The sequence below is a fragment of the Castanea sativa genome, chromosome 10, assembly GCF_040712315.1.
Source record: "Castanea sativa cultivar Marrone di Chiusa Pesio chromosome 10, ASM4071231v1".
Classification (NCBI taxonomy): Eukaryota; Viridiplantae; Streptophyta; class Magnoliopsida; order Fagales; family Fagaceae; genus Castanea; species Castanea sativa.
Window position 1 is genome coordinate 7,454,515 of NC_134022.1, and position 15,380 is coordinate 7,469,894.

A 15,380-nucleotide genomic window follows, 5' to 3' on the forward strand; every position below is an offset into this window, starting at 1 on the left:
CAAGAAGGAGATGATGCTTTGTTTATCTTTGATAATATTCTCGAGTATTAACACACACACACACACAAAAATCAATTTTATACAAGATTTGCAACCTACCTTAATAATTGTAAAAAAATAAAAAATAAAAAGGGAAAATATACACTCTTTCATATTATGTATAAAATGTGAACATTTTTTGTAAAAATGTGAACATTGTTTGAAACATCTTACATTCAAGAAAGTGAAACAATTGTTGTCAATTTTGGTTTTGTTCTGCTTGATCAAATTACTGGAAAATTTCATTCGAGTTAGTTCCATCTCAGAAAAAATTCCAACCCATGATCGATGCATTCCAATTCCAGTCAAGATGTAACAATGATTTTTTTTTTTTTTTTCAAAACTCATTTCTTTTTATTTTTCATTATTTAATTCATCTATGGTATGTTTCACCTGTTTCCATTAAGAATCTATTTTTCTCTCATTTACTTGACTCATATATGACTTTTTTTTCTTTGTTGAGATTTTTTTTTTTCATTTACTTTATCATATATGACATAATACTGAAATAAACCGAAACAAAAATATTTTGTTTCCATAGACAAATTATAGATCAGCCACCAAAATGCAAAATGGAATGGACAACATTGTATGAAATACTAATTAGCCTTATTTATACAAGTGTCACGTTTTGTGGAACTGTATTGAATTTTTTATTTTGAATCAAAATACACACACACACACACACACACACACATATATATATATATATATATATATATATATATATATATATATATATATATGTAAGGACTGGATTTAGTTCGTAAGCCTATACGACTGGAGGACCCTGGCCCAAATAGTCCCACACAATAAATTTATAGAGAGTGTGGGTGGTAAAACTAGGCTTCTATGGGTTAGATAATGTTCACTATGGGCCAAAAATAACAAGGAAGCAAAGAAAAACAGAAGGTAACCACAATATTGTAAAAGAAAACTCTCATCGGCCAAGTCTGAGGAGATTAGTTCTTGAATATATCACTATGAGACTTGTTTATAGTTTCAGTTCTTTGTGCTACAGTGTTTTTCTCTGCTATTTCTCTGATCCCCCCTCTCCAGGGGACCTTCTATCTTATATAGACCCTTTTAGATGATCCTGACCTTCCATTTGTTAATCACGTAGGCCACCACTCAAGTACTAGTCTCATCAAGCACCTTTCCTAAACCCCTGTGAGATGCGGCAACTAAGGCAGCACTGTTCAAGGGTCCTCTCCACATAAATGTGGCCACGAGGTTTGGTAGGATGCATTAAATGTGATGGCAGCCACAAGTTCTTCAATCATGTAAGTGCTAGCCCCCTTCCCAAAGCTCTTTCTATACAGTAAGGCCTCATTTGATGATGTATTGATGACATGATCATAAAATCCAAGAGCGTGGCCTCCTCGGCAGTAATTGTCCTTCTCGAACTTGCTATGACACGTGACGTAATTACCTTACTCGGAATTCTTGTATCCCACAGCATATATATTAAAATCCAAAACTCAGAGAAAATCAAATTAGAATCTAAACTGAATTTCAATTGGAATCCAATTGTACACTATGAGAGGGTTTGGATCCACGTTCACGTCTGCGTTTCTCTTCATTGCGCGTTTTCAGTTTTTTTTTTTTTTTTTTTTTTTTCAGCCGCTGTTGTTGACCAATTCTCCTCATGAACAGTGCATCCGTGCACTGTTCATGGACCCACAAATTTCACTTTTCAGCAACTTTTTCATTAAAAATGGGTCCCACGGCACTATTTACACATTTAAAAATTATTTTGCTACAGTGTTTTCAGTTTTCAGTTTTCAGCAATAAGTTCTATCCAAACGGACCCTATATGTCCTATTTAATTTTTAATTCTTGTGCTAAGTAAATTATTGAGTGTAAAAATTGAAAATTTAAAATCAAATTAAATTCTAAATTGGAGTCCAATTTTATGCCACATGTCCATCTTATCTTTTAATTTTTGTAACAAGTAAATTATTGGGTTCAAAAACCGAAGAGTCTAAATCCAATGAAATTCTAAATTTATATATATATATACACACACACACACAAAATGAGAAACCATTACATATTCTAAAAATCAATGATTTAAAAAATGTGTATGTTAATACCATGTATAATTTAATCTCTTCTAATTTTTTTTTTTTAGAGATATCTCTTCTAAAAAATTGTATAATTTGAACCGTATAATTATGATTGTTTTTAATTGTATCCGTGCTCATGCACAGGGTTAAACTAGTAATAATAATGACAAGAAGCCAAGAACAACAATAAAATAATAAGAAAACTTAGAAAGGAAGGTCGCTATAATTATTATTTATTAAAATAATTGAAATATTTAATGCATTGTCTGCAATGTTGTGATAATTCCACTTTTTTGGCTTTCAAGATTTTAAGTGCAGATGCCTTAAATATTTCGAAACTTTCTCAACGTGAATTCTTTCATTTCATTTTAAGGATTTTTTTTTTTTTTTTTTTTTTGGGGTTGAGAGGAGTGGTTTCGTCACAAAAAGGAAAATGATGTAATTTTAGACAAAGTTTAGCTACAAACTTGATTGTAGTCTAAACCTACAACTTCCATTTAAAAATTATTATTGTTATATATTTTAAAAATCTAATTGTTGAATTTTATGTTATTTATATTCTTAACACACATGTCAAATTTCATGTCAATCAAATGTTATTAATTATTCGATCCATAAACTTATTTTTTATACTTAATTTTATATTACAAAAGCTTGAAATTAAACATGTGATTAGTAACATACCTATTAATCTTTGATCTTTTTGAAATTTTGTAAGTATAAAATGTATAATAAGAAAATGTAATCTAATAATAAACTTGTCAAAATTAACATTAGAAAAAAAAAAAATATTAAGTGAAATTGTAACTTTAAGCTACAACTAAGATTATTGCCAAACTTTGTCCATAATTATTTACACACTTCTTCAGTATATTGCTTTGCATATATTTTATTTACATTTCACGTTTAGTCTTTATATTTGTTAAATTTAATTCAAAATCAGCTATACAAATTAAAGATGAGTATGAGAGATACGCATAAAATATGCATACATATCTCCTTCTTCTTTTTTTCAAATAAAATGACGGTATATTACTATATTTTACACACCCTATTTTGTATTAGTTAATAAATTTGAATCCTTAATCCTCAAAGACGATACTAGAGGGGTAAATCCCAACCAAACAAACACAAAGAAGAAAGAAACTCAAATATCCCCCAGTTTGCATACACATGACTAATCAAACGATTCAAACCTCGAGGCTATGTTAGAAAGGTTAGCCTGTGCGTACGAAAATGGCGGCCAAATCCTAAGGGAGCTATCCAATCAAGTCGAGAGGTCTTCAAGACTAGGCAAAATTTGTTTTAGTTTCTGTAGTTAGATTTAGTTTTTTTTTCCGCATTTAAATTTAGTATTTCTTTTGCATTTCTTTTAATTTTTGGATCAAATTTGTTTTCTTTTACTTTAAATTTGTTGATTAGGATTGTTGTTGTTAGTGTGCGTACGCACACCTAAAGGTACGTAGACTAAGGAGGTGTACGTACACAGCCATCCATGACCCATCCAGGTTTGTTCTCTTTTCCCTTCTATTTTTCAGTCTTGCACTTTAATTTCTTATAAATAAATATTGCATAGCCTAAAATTAAGCCTGTCCTCCCCTACAGTGTGATCTGTATGGCCCATACGCATGATTTTAACTTCTATTAAGCATTAAGAGGGATCCAGCTTAGTTGAACACTGCCTTGGTGATAGAAATTAAAGCCAATCCTTAGGTAATGTGTTGTTTTGGATGTCTAACGTCTTCCTAGGGCTCGTACCCTAACTTGAGATTCATGTATAGTTACGTTAGATCTCTGCACAGCAATCAAAGATGGTTCTTGGACGTATAACTAGATGATGATTTTTCTTTTTATCCGAACCTCTAAGTTAGTGGTGTACTCCAACGACGGCTCTAAGAATTTTTTTCAAGGTAGTTGTTAAGAAACTTAAATTAAACAAATTAAAATTTAATAAAAAAAATTGAATATATAGAGTTATCGACAAAAAAAAGGAATAAATAAATAAATATACAAAGTTTTACAATTTCATTTTATGATTTTCAAATTTTGAAATCGGTACATAATAGTTTATTATCAATATTTATTGCCAGTATGGACAGTTGTAACCATTTTATTTTATTAAGTTTGTATAATATTTTTATTTTTATATAGTTGTCATTATCTATTTGTACGTCATTGTTTTTTTAAAAACTAAATGACAAAAATCAACTCATTAACATTGTGTTAGTTATTGATCTACATAGTCACACTCATCCATACATAAAATAATACACCATGTATCTACTTAACCAATCAAATACTTAAACAATTTCTAGCTTTGCTCTCTTTTTTCTTGAATCGCTAACTTTATAACAAAATTCATTATAACATGATAACAATACACACACATTTAACAAACCCTCCTATTTCCTAATTATTAAATTATATAAAGTTATTTATATTCATACTGTACACGCACACATCCACACACATCACAATTCACACAAATAATATTATAACAAACAAATAAAATAACACACACAATCAATATCAAAACACATACTAACACACATATAATATAAATTTATAATAAAGTGAGAGACACTCACAACTCATAAACATTGACTCTTTATTCTTAAGGTAGAAAATACATGTCATCAAGGTGTGTAATATTTAAGTCAAGGTATGCAAAATATTTTTAAGGATAAATTAAACTAGGAATTATATATATATATATATATATATATATATATATATATATATGTATATGTATATATATCAAGTCTAGGGTTCATTTGAACCCCCTAAATAGAGTGTGGTGTCACCTCTAGTGTACTCCTTACCCATGTTTAAGATTGGCCCACTATGAGAAGCATCCAATAAAGACATTTAATTGGTAAAGATGGTGATATTCACGAGCCACACCTTAGGACACCCATAGTTGCAACTCGACTAGGGATAGAGAGTTAAAGTCTAAAATATTATTAAGCCCATTTTCAAGTAAGGATCTTGCTAAACACACCCAAAATTTTACATGGGGACACAGTTTGTCTTTCATCCCATATGGTGTTGGGCTAGGGCCCTGAACTCCACTTGAAGTCACAAGTAATTTTTACTTTAGTTTATCACTCCATTGTCTATGTCATAGCCTATAATGAGTTTTAAGCACATTAACAAGTTAGTATGTCAAGTAGGGCTAGCCCTAGACATTTTGGGGCCTTAGGCAAGAACTAAAATGAGGCATTCTCCAACTTCACTTAAAATGCCTACAAATTAAGGCACTCTCCCACTAATCCATGTCTTCAAAACAAACTTATCCAATTTTTTAAAAAATAAAAGTTATGACACTACACTAAAAAATAAATTAATATATATGTTAGAGTAATTAATATTACTTTTTACTATAATAAATAAATTATATAGCTTAATGAATATAATGTTTTAATTATATATATGTAAAATAGCATTTTAAAATATTCAAAATAAGTGGTCAAATTTATTTGTTTTAAAAGAACAAATTTGTAAAATAAAACTACCTTCCTACAGTCTTCCTTTCAAATCATTTTTCTCATTCCCAAGATCCTACCCACGTGGCCACCTCTGCTCCTCGACTTTCCCATTGCATTTATTCTCTCATATATTTATTTATTACTTCTTTACAGTTTAGTAAGTTTACAATGCTTCTTTCTTCTCAATTCTTCATACTATTAACTTTTTCAAAATTTTGGGCCCTCTTCCACTTGGGGGCCTTAGGCAATAGCCTAATTGGCCCAGTGGAAGGGCAGTCCTGATGTCAAGTGTCAACCAACATGGATCCACTTGATTCATGTTGAGATGACTTAATAGGTGCCCTATGTATGGGGAACCTTTTCGAACCATAACCATAAGGATGAAACCCTATCTGGATTGACCAACATGGGTTAGCCACAGTGAACAACCTCTAGGATTAACTCGATTGCATGTGTTTGCAAATTTGTTTCTTTTCAAAAATTAAAAAAATCAAATTTTCAAAAATACTTTCCTTTTAAGTGAATTCTTCCTTTTAAAAAAGAAAATGTCCAAAAGTTTCAAAAATATTTTTCTTTCATATGCCTTTTCCAAAAAAATATTTCAAAAATCAAGAATCCAAAAAAATATTTATTTTGTTCTTAAAAGTCCTTCCTTTTTTTTCCCAAAAAAAATATATCCAAAAAGCTTTAAAAAAAAAAAAAAATTGCCCATCAGGGGCTTTAGGCTCATATTTTATCTCTTCTAAAGGTATTCTTTGTACACTAATTAGTCTCTGAGCCCATCTTGTCATTTTTTGGGCTTTAAGCCCATCTTGTCTTACTAGAACCTTTGCCTCTTTTTATCCTTAATTTAGGCCCAGTGTCTATCTTTATTTTTTCTAAGGGCCTTAGACCCATCTTCTCTTTTGATTGGGCCTTAAACCTGTCCTATCATCTATATGGGCCTTACGGTCATCTTGTCCTTTTCTTAGGCCTTAGGCTTATCCTCATTTTGCCCAGAGCCTTAGGTCTATAATATGGGGTGCCTCAACGTCCCGTTAATTATGTAAATGAAAACATAGATGAAATGATTAAACTGTTTGTAAAAGAAAAATGGAGCAAATCCAAACTTTTTAAATTTAAGGGATCAAAATTGAACCCGCACTAAATTTTAGAGATCATAGATACAATTTACATTTTTGTAGATTGTTTGTAAAAGAAAAATAGAGCAAACACAAACTTTTTAAATTTGAGGGATCAAAATTGAACCTACACCAAATTTTAGAGGTGATAGTTCACATTTTTGTTTATATATATCAATAAACCTCTCATATTTGACTAGTTATTTAGATATTCTATAGGTTTGAATCTATAACCATAAGATCTTAGAAATTATGTTTGAAATAAATGGATCGGTTTATGCCATGTCATCAATATTTAAATAATTTTATTTATTTATTTTTATAATTCTAAAGTTTTAATAATAGAATGAAAGATTTGAATTCTAATCTATATATCTATATATATAATAATATGTGAGGTTGAGAGAAACTCAAATTAGATTTCCAAATTAAAGTTCCAATTTTGCTCCATATGTCCTAAATTATTTATTCTTAAAGAGTTTTATTTCTTAATTTTAGAAAAATATTCATCCAAGTGAGTTATTAAGTATAAAAATCAAAGAGTTTAGGAAAAATGAATCATAAAAAAAATGCTTCACAATAATTTTTTTTTAAAAAAAAACATAAACAATTTATATTTTTTTACCTAATAATATCCTTGCAAATTTTTTTAAAGATTTAACAAAATATAAAAATGATTATCAATAGTATTTAAATTATATATATATGAGAATTATATTATGCATCTTATTGTGTATCTTTAAGTGTATCCATGCATATGTTTGAGGTTACAAGCTAGTTCTTATAATAATAATAATAAATAAATATATAAAAATAGATTATGCCACCAAGCACTATAAATTCTTGGCAAAATGTTGACTTCGCTATTATAATACTGAATCTGTAAAGTTTTAGACCCCTTAACACAATATGTTTAACCTAATATTAAGCCAAGCTGATTAACAAGCTTGTTAATCAACTAAGTTAAACAAATATGTGTAAAACAAATATAATGCAAAAAGTAAAAAACACAAAGATTCAATGACTCAGGAAAACCAAACTAATTAAAAATCGGGGGAGGATTTATCCACTATGAAATAATTGAAATTTGTACAATAGAACTTAGACTACTAACATTCTATTACTACCTCAAGTAGAAAACTTACTACCACGACCACGTGACAGCTCCGAGTTTACAAACTACTTATTTCTTTGATCCACTGCAACCACAAGTTCTCCTACTTGTGACTTTGAGACTCCACTCAAAGATTTGAGATCTCCGTCAAATTCTTTATGCAGCAACTGAAGCGATCACTAAACTCTTGACATCAATCTTAATCTTGATAACCTTGAGTGTGTATGAAGGTAAACACATCTAAATCTCACAAGAAATTCAACACACAGCACATCAAAAACATCTAAAACGTAGCTAGGTTTTTTCTTTTTATATGTGAAGTAAAACATAAAATCCTACATGTCAAACGGGCTTGGGCTAATTTGGAAATTCTGCAGAAAATTAATTTTGCACGATTTTCGATTGATCGAATCTAATTTTCGATCAATCGAGCCTTGCAAAATTTGTCCACTAATTTCTGCAATCACTCGATTCCAACTTTACAATAAAACATACTTTGAGCAAACCTAAACTTAAACTCTAATACATTAGTTCCTAAGGTTTTAGAATCTAATAGTATCAATTTAAATTTTAGTTTTGATAACGTGCTAAAATTCAATTTTTTATTTTTTATTTTTTTTTAAAAAAGCTCACCATGAAATTAGCTTTAAAATTTTCTTAAAAACTTTTATCAAAATGCTAAGATAACAAGGGAGCATTAAGCTGCCTGTAACCATGGATAAGCATAAATGTGCATCCATTTAACCGTTTGTCCTGAAGTGAGCATTGGTGAGCGAGATAGATTGGCACCAAGAATAGATGGGTACGTGTCGAAGTTCTGTGAGACAGTCATGATTTCTGTCATCTTCCAGTAGCTCCGATATCGGTTTGCTGCAGTGCAGACACATCACAACCCTGCCAAAAAGACAAGTGTCTTCTCCATTTCAACGTGGCTTCACCTTATGAAGTATGAACAAAGAGTGAACTTTTACAACAAATATAATATTATAACGTAATACTTGTACGTAACAGGCTTAACAGCTAGCATTCTTATTAATAAGCTTGTGCATGAAAAATATTTGATCATTTCTGAAACTATCATAGCGCACACATAGAAAATGTCGACATCGAGCGCGGTGGAACCGCAGGACAAGATGAGAGCCAGAGACGTGAATAAGGTGGCTCGAGGTGTGAGCAAGCTCCTAGGCCTGCTCATGAACCTGGCACCGTCTCACGTGCTCCTCCACCTTCCCAGTCTCACCCCAGCAACAATAACAACAACAGAGAACACAAAGACGACGACGAGGTCTTTCTATTATCTCTCTCTTTCTCTCTAGTGTGTGTGCGTAAAGAATCGAAAGTGAATGGGCTTTCCTTTGAGTCTCCATATTTTGTTCTTATATACGTCTGCTAGAAGTAACAAAATTAATTATGAAAAAGTTAATAAAACAATTAATTAATGGGATGAAAATGTTAATTGATATAGTAATATAATTATCGCATGAAATTAATACATATATAAATGGTAATTTATAAAAAAATTTTAAAAACTTAAAAGCTTATTTGGTATTTGTTCATTTTCTTAAAGGCCTGTTTGTATTGATGTGGGTGATAGGAAGGATAGAATAGAGTTAGGAAAAAGTACCATTGTTTATATCTAAAAATGATAGATATATTTGATAATTAAAAAAAATTATAATAACTTCAAGGAGTGATCTAAGTATATCGAATTTAAATAGATAATTTAATTACTTAAGAGTCATAAATCAATATTGAAGCATTAAAACGTTGATAAAATATTGAAGAGTTTCAAGAAATTTATGTGTTTTGAATTCTTTTAAGAAATTATACAATACTCAATATTTTTTCTTTTTCTCCTAATTCCTGTTTTTCATTATCAAAATTCTTAAATATTTTTTAAAAAAATTATATGTGCTTTTTTTCATATAATGAAATAACAATAATAATAATAATAATAATAATAATAATAATAATGAACGAATGCACCATTTATTTTCTTTTCTTTTTAAAAAAATAAACAAATGCTCTGAGAGAGGTCTAATACTTCTTCTTTTTTTAAAATGCTCATGCACCTCCTAAACTTTAGAAAAGTGGTCATTACACTCCTAAATTTTTATTTTGGCCAATTTACTCTTTCAACTTTACACATCTACCAAATCACTACCTTTATTAGTTTGCTTTCAAAAGAAAATGCACATGAGACACACATGAAGCGAAGGAAAGAACTATTTTTTGAGTGAGGGAGACACAGTCGATCAGAATGACCATCTCGTCGTTCAACCACAATATGGATCCACACTAGACACACCCAAAGAAAAAGTCTCAAATCTCTAAAACAAGTTTATTTCAATTTTAAGAAGGTTCTAATGGATCTAGATACGAGGGATTGCGCCACTAAAGCTCCTTAGGGATTTCCTAGAAACCCAAACAACCGAAGGTTTTTTGTTTTTAAGTTTTTAATTGAAAACAAAAATTTTGGGTTTTGAAGAATTCGATGTTGTTGGGATTTAGAACTAGATGTGGGTTTTACTGTTTTGGTTAGTTTTCTTTATTGAATTGGTAAAGATTGTTAATATAGATTGTGGACTTGGCTATTGGGGTTGTTGATTACTGCTCCCAAAGAATTCGTCCAGAGAATGCTTGAAGGGTAAAAGAATTGAAAGTCCAACATTCCATCCTTGTAAACCACACTTCATTGTAGGAAAACAGGGTCCCAAAACTAAGGCATCATGGGAAATATTTAGAATGTAAATATCAGTAAAATGGTGGCTATTGAACAAGAGATCCATATTTGCAACTGGATGGTGCAGTGAGACCATAAACGGCAGGACAAAGACTTCCAGCCTCATAGGTAGGGATTCCACAGTGGTGTTCTAACCATTGCTCTCTCTCTCTCTTCTTCCCATCTTTTTTATTATGGTATTTTAAGCATCCCGTGTGTCTCACGGGATGCTTAAAATTTTGACAGCAAACTAATAAAGGTAGTAATTTGGCAGATGCGTAAAGTTGAAGGAATAAATTAACCAAAATAAAAGTTCAAGGGATATAATGATCATTACTCTCACCAAAATAAAAGTTCAAGGGATGTAATGATCATTACTCTAAAGTTCAAGGAGTGTGTAGGCATTTTTCCCAAAAAAAAAGAAAAGAAACGGTAACGAGAAGGAGAAGCACAAAAGATAAAACCTTTTGTAGGTTATTGCCAATTGGAATTCATATATATATATATATATTTGTTCGACTCGTTTAGAAAACAACAATAATTTTTAGATCACTTGCACAACAAATAAAATGGAAAGTTTATTTAGTCAGAAGGAAAAGGTGAAGAAATTTTTAGTACAGAGCGTGTGTTATACATATGTTCTCCACTCACGCCATCAATTACATGGCAACAATAATAATTTTTAGAAGATTACATGCACAAAAAAATAAAAATGGAAAGTTTATTTGGTCAGAAGAAAAAGGTGAAGAAATTTTTAGTACAAAGCATGTGTAATACATATGTTCTCCCCTCATGCCATCAATTACATGACCAAATTCAGCCAATGTTAGGAACTTGTGCTTTATATATATATATATATATATATATATATATATATATATATATATATATATATATATATATATATATATAATAATAATAATAATAATAATAATTCAACAGTTGGAGGATGAAGTATTTAAACCTTAGATGTTTACATAATGACAAAACTTAGAGTTTGTTTGTTATCATTGTTTAAACAACAGTTTTCAGTGTTTAAACAACATTATATGTATTTTCATACACTTTTGCACCCATATGTATTTCTAAAAAATACAAACAACATTATTAGAACAATATTACCAAACGGGCCCTAAGTGTTAGCTTGTGTTAGGAACTTAGTGTTTTTCTTTTTAATGATAAAACTTAAATATAGTACCTTAGATGTTATTCCTTAAGTTCTCCTCTTGAGATTCAGTCATATGGCTACTTAATTAAAAAATACTCATTCATCCCATGAAAAAAAAAATCCTCATAGTAGAATCTTAAGAGGAAAACCTAAGAAACAACACCTAATTATTGTACTTAAGTCTTGCAATTTTTTTAATAATCCAACAATTTTAAACCGTAGATGTCTACATAGTGACATAACTAAGTGTTAGCTTATGGGGCCATCTTCCTCCAATTTACTTTTGGCTAAAAGGCAAAGTCTGCGCTTTATATTTTACCAAAATTCATTTTAGTCCTCTACTTTTCAGTTTTATTTAATTAAGACTTTTCCATTAACTTTTGTTATATATCATGGTTAAATTTCAAATTTTTAAAATTTTTTTTCAAATTTTTTAATTAAAAAATTCAATCAATGATTGAAAAGTATTTTCCTAGATTTTTTTTTAACAAAAATTGACGAAAATTCCTTAATTGAATGAATCTGAAACTTAGAATACTGAAATAAATGAAAAAAAAAAAATTAGAGGGTGAGTTTTGCATTTTAGCCAAAAATTTTAAACAAAATATACGTAGTATATATACTTACTACTAAAATTTTGAGAGAATTAGCTTACCAAACTAAGAACTGCCCCCTAAAAGATATCAAGCGACCTTTGTTGTTATAAAATTATTTCTTATATTTACCAAAATTTTGGATCATTCATGATTTTAAAGAATTCATTAGTTCCATTGTAAATTGTCTATTTATATTGGATACAAGTTGATAATTTTGTATTTAATATTTATGAATTATGATTGACTCTAACGTTAGATGTGTGTGTGTGCACAATTGCACGTGGTTTTTCTTGACTAATCTATCAGTAGCATATAACTTGGCCCTAGGGGTGTTTTGGTCGGTTTTCTAAGTGTTGGCCAACCGAAACCGAAACTTTCGGTGTGTGAAATCTTCAACCGAAACCGACCGAAGTAATTGGAAATCAATCGGTTTCGGTCGGTTTCGGTGTTTTTTCGGTTTGAAAGCAAACAAAGAGAAAAAATAAACAAACCCAGAATATAAAAAAGAGAGGGAATTGAAAAAACAACCAAACCCATAATATAAACAACCAAGCACACGGGACAATCACAAATTCAAAACCCACTATTATTTTAGCTTCTACAATCATCTAAACTGATCCAAATACCCCTAGAAAACAAGCATATACGCAAAGATCCGATCTAAGATCCAATCTTTTTAGAAAACAAACAAAACCCAGAAACATATTCGGATTCCACATACCAATTCAATCTCAAAAAACAATAAAACTTCAATCTTTTTTAACAATTAGAAGCTCAATACAGAAACTAAAATTATAAAAAAAAAAAAAAAAAAAATAAAAAAACCGAACTGAAACCAAAGTTTCTTTGATATAAACAGACCGGCATGTGGAGGCCAGCGTAGGAAGGACGGCATAGGAAGGCCGGCTTGTGGAGAGTGAAGTGTACTGGTTGGCGCATTGGAGGGGGTTGGAGCAATTGGTGGGGGAAGAGCTGGAGGCGAGGTTGACGACTGGAAAAAAAAATGGTGAGAGAAAAAAAATTGTGGACTGGCGGCTGGAAAGAAAATTAGGAAAGGGTAAGACTTAAGAGGGTGAGAGCTTATAAATATAAGAGCTAGGGCTTTGGTTTTAAAAAATTAAAAAACTCAAAAATGTATGGACGAAGGCTCGAACGAGGGACCGCTTAGTCATTAAAGCCACAGAATACCACTATGCTACAAACTCCAACGTGACTTAATGTTACATAAATATATATATATATATATATATCGGTTTGGTTCGGTCGGTTCGGTGCATTAAAATTTTCCACCGACAACCGAACCGAAATTTTCGGTTTTATTATATAAAAAGCCGAAACTGAACTGAACCGAAACCAAACCGAAATTTTTGCATCGGTTCGGTCGGTTTGAAGCGGTTTTTTCGGTTCGTCGGTTTTTTGCACACCCCTACTTGGCCCCTCAAGCTAGCAAAAAATCCTAATTTCGCCCTTGTGTTTAAATTTGACAATGCCATAAAATTTTGATTGAGTTATAAGAATTTATGCATTATATACTTAGGGTTTGGTTTGATAGAGAGAATATAAAAGTGAAACAGAAGTGAAAAAAAAAAAAATGTTGGAAAAAAAATATTAGAATACTTAATTTAAAATCCTTTTAATCGAACAAATAATAGTTTAGAAATCAAAAAAATTGTTAAATTTCTTTTGTGTTATCTTTGAATTATTTTAAATATATTTAATAAAAGTATCAAATTATTACTTTTTTTCCCTATTAGAAGATCAAATTTTGATGACATCATATAGAGAATGTTTATATCTCTTCTTCCTTCTTTCCAACTTTTTACTTTACCAAATGAGAGAATTATTCATCCTTTAGTTTTTCTTCCATGTCTTCAATCATTCTCTTGATTCCTTGTTAAACACACAATAATAGACTCTTTTCTTTTCTTTTTTGAGAAAAATAACAAACTTTTACTAATGAAGTTAGTTAAGGACATGACTTGTCAAGAATCACGCACATGAACATACCAATTATCAAAAAGCATGACGTTATAAAGCATATAGATGCAAACGCATATGCACACAAAACTTCATATAAACAAATATGCATGAATCAAAAATTTACTTATCAGTTCACTTGCAAACACTTATATATGCTGATGATGCCGAAGAAATCACCAGTAAACTGCGAGTACTCCTCAGATCGAAGCAACACCTGCGAAGAGAAAATAGATGATCGAACAGAGAGCACCGGTGTGGTGCCAGCCAAAAACCCTCCGACGATCAAGTTAGAGTCTTTTAAACAACCCTAGAGTGCCAGAGTTGAGATAATTGTGTGTACCTTTGGATCATGAGGGTTTTGGGGTATATATAGTGGTATGGAGCCAAAATAAACGCCTTGGTGAAGAAGTACTTTCCTTTTAGAAGAGTAATTCGTGGATCTTTGCCTATTGTATAGAGCCCTTTCCTTATAGGAGTCTTCTTGACTAAGGTTGAACGTGTAGCGCAAGAACTTTCCTTATATTCACGTATGTAGAAGTCAAGATAGGCTAAGAATGAAGGTTGGATTACTTCTTCAGCTTTTACCTGCCAAGGTCGTCAGCCCACGTGTGCCTCCTACACAATCGTCAGCCTGTGTACATCTCCAAAAAGAACGTCAGCTAAGGACCTTCACAATCAAGGTCATCAGCCTTGACTCGTCAGCTTGATACTTTAGCCTCACCTCACCCCGTAAGGGGTGTGACCTCGAGTCGTCAAAAGAAGGCGTCCTAATGAGAATGGCTGACGGGTTGTATATTCCCGTCAGCCTTCTTAATGTACTGAGCTTGTAAAAAACATCACTATCATATGCACAAATGAGCGTGTATATTATGGATTTATGGTAGGGGTGGCAAATGGGCGGGTTGGGTCATAAATATGTTGGGTGTGTAATTACTCATTTATCCATTTATGACTCATTTATATATAAATTAATTATCCATTGCCAACGCAACTCATTTAATTAGTAACCCACCCATTTAACCCAATATGACCCAAATACTTCTAAAACTACTTGAATACCCTATTGACCTCCAAAATTATCAA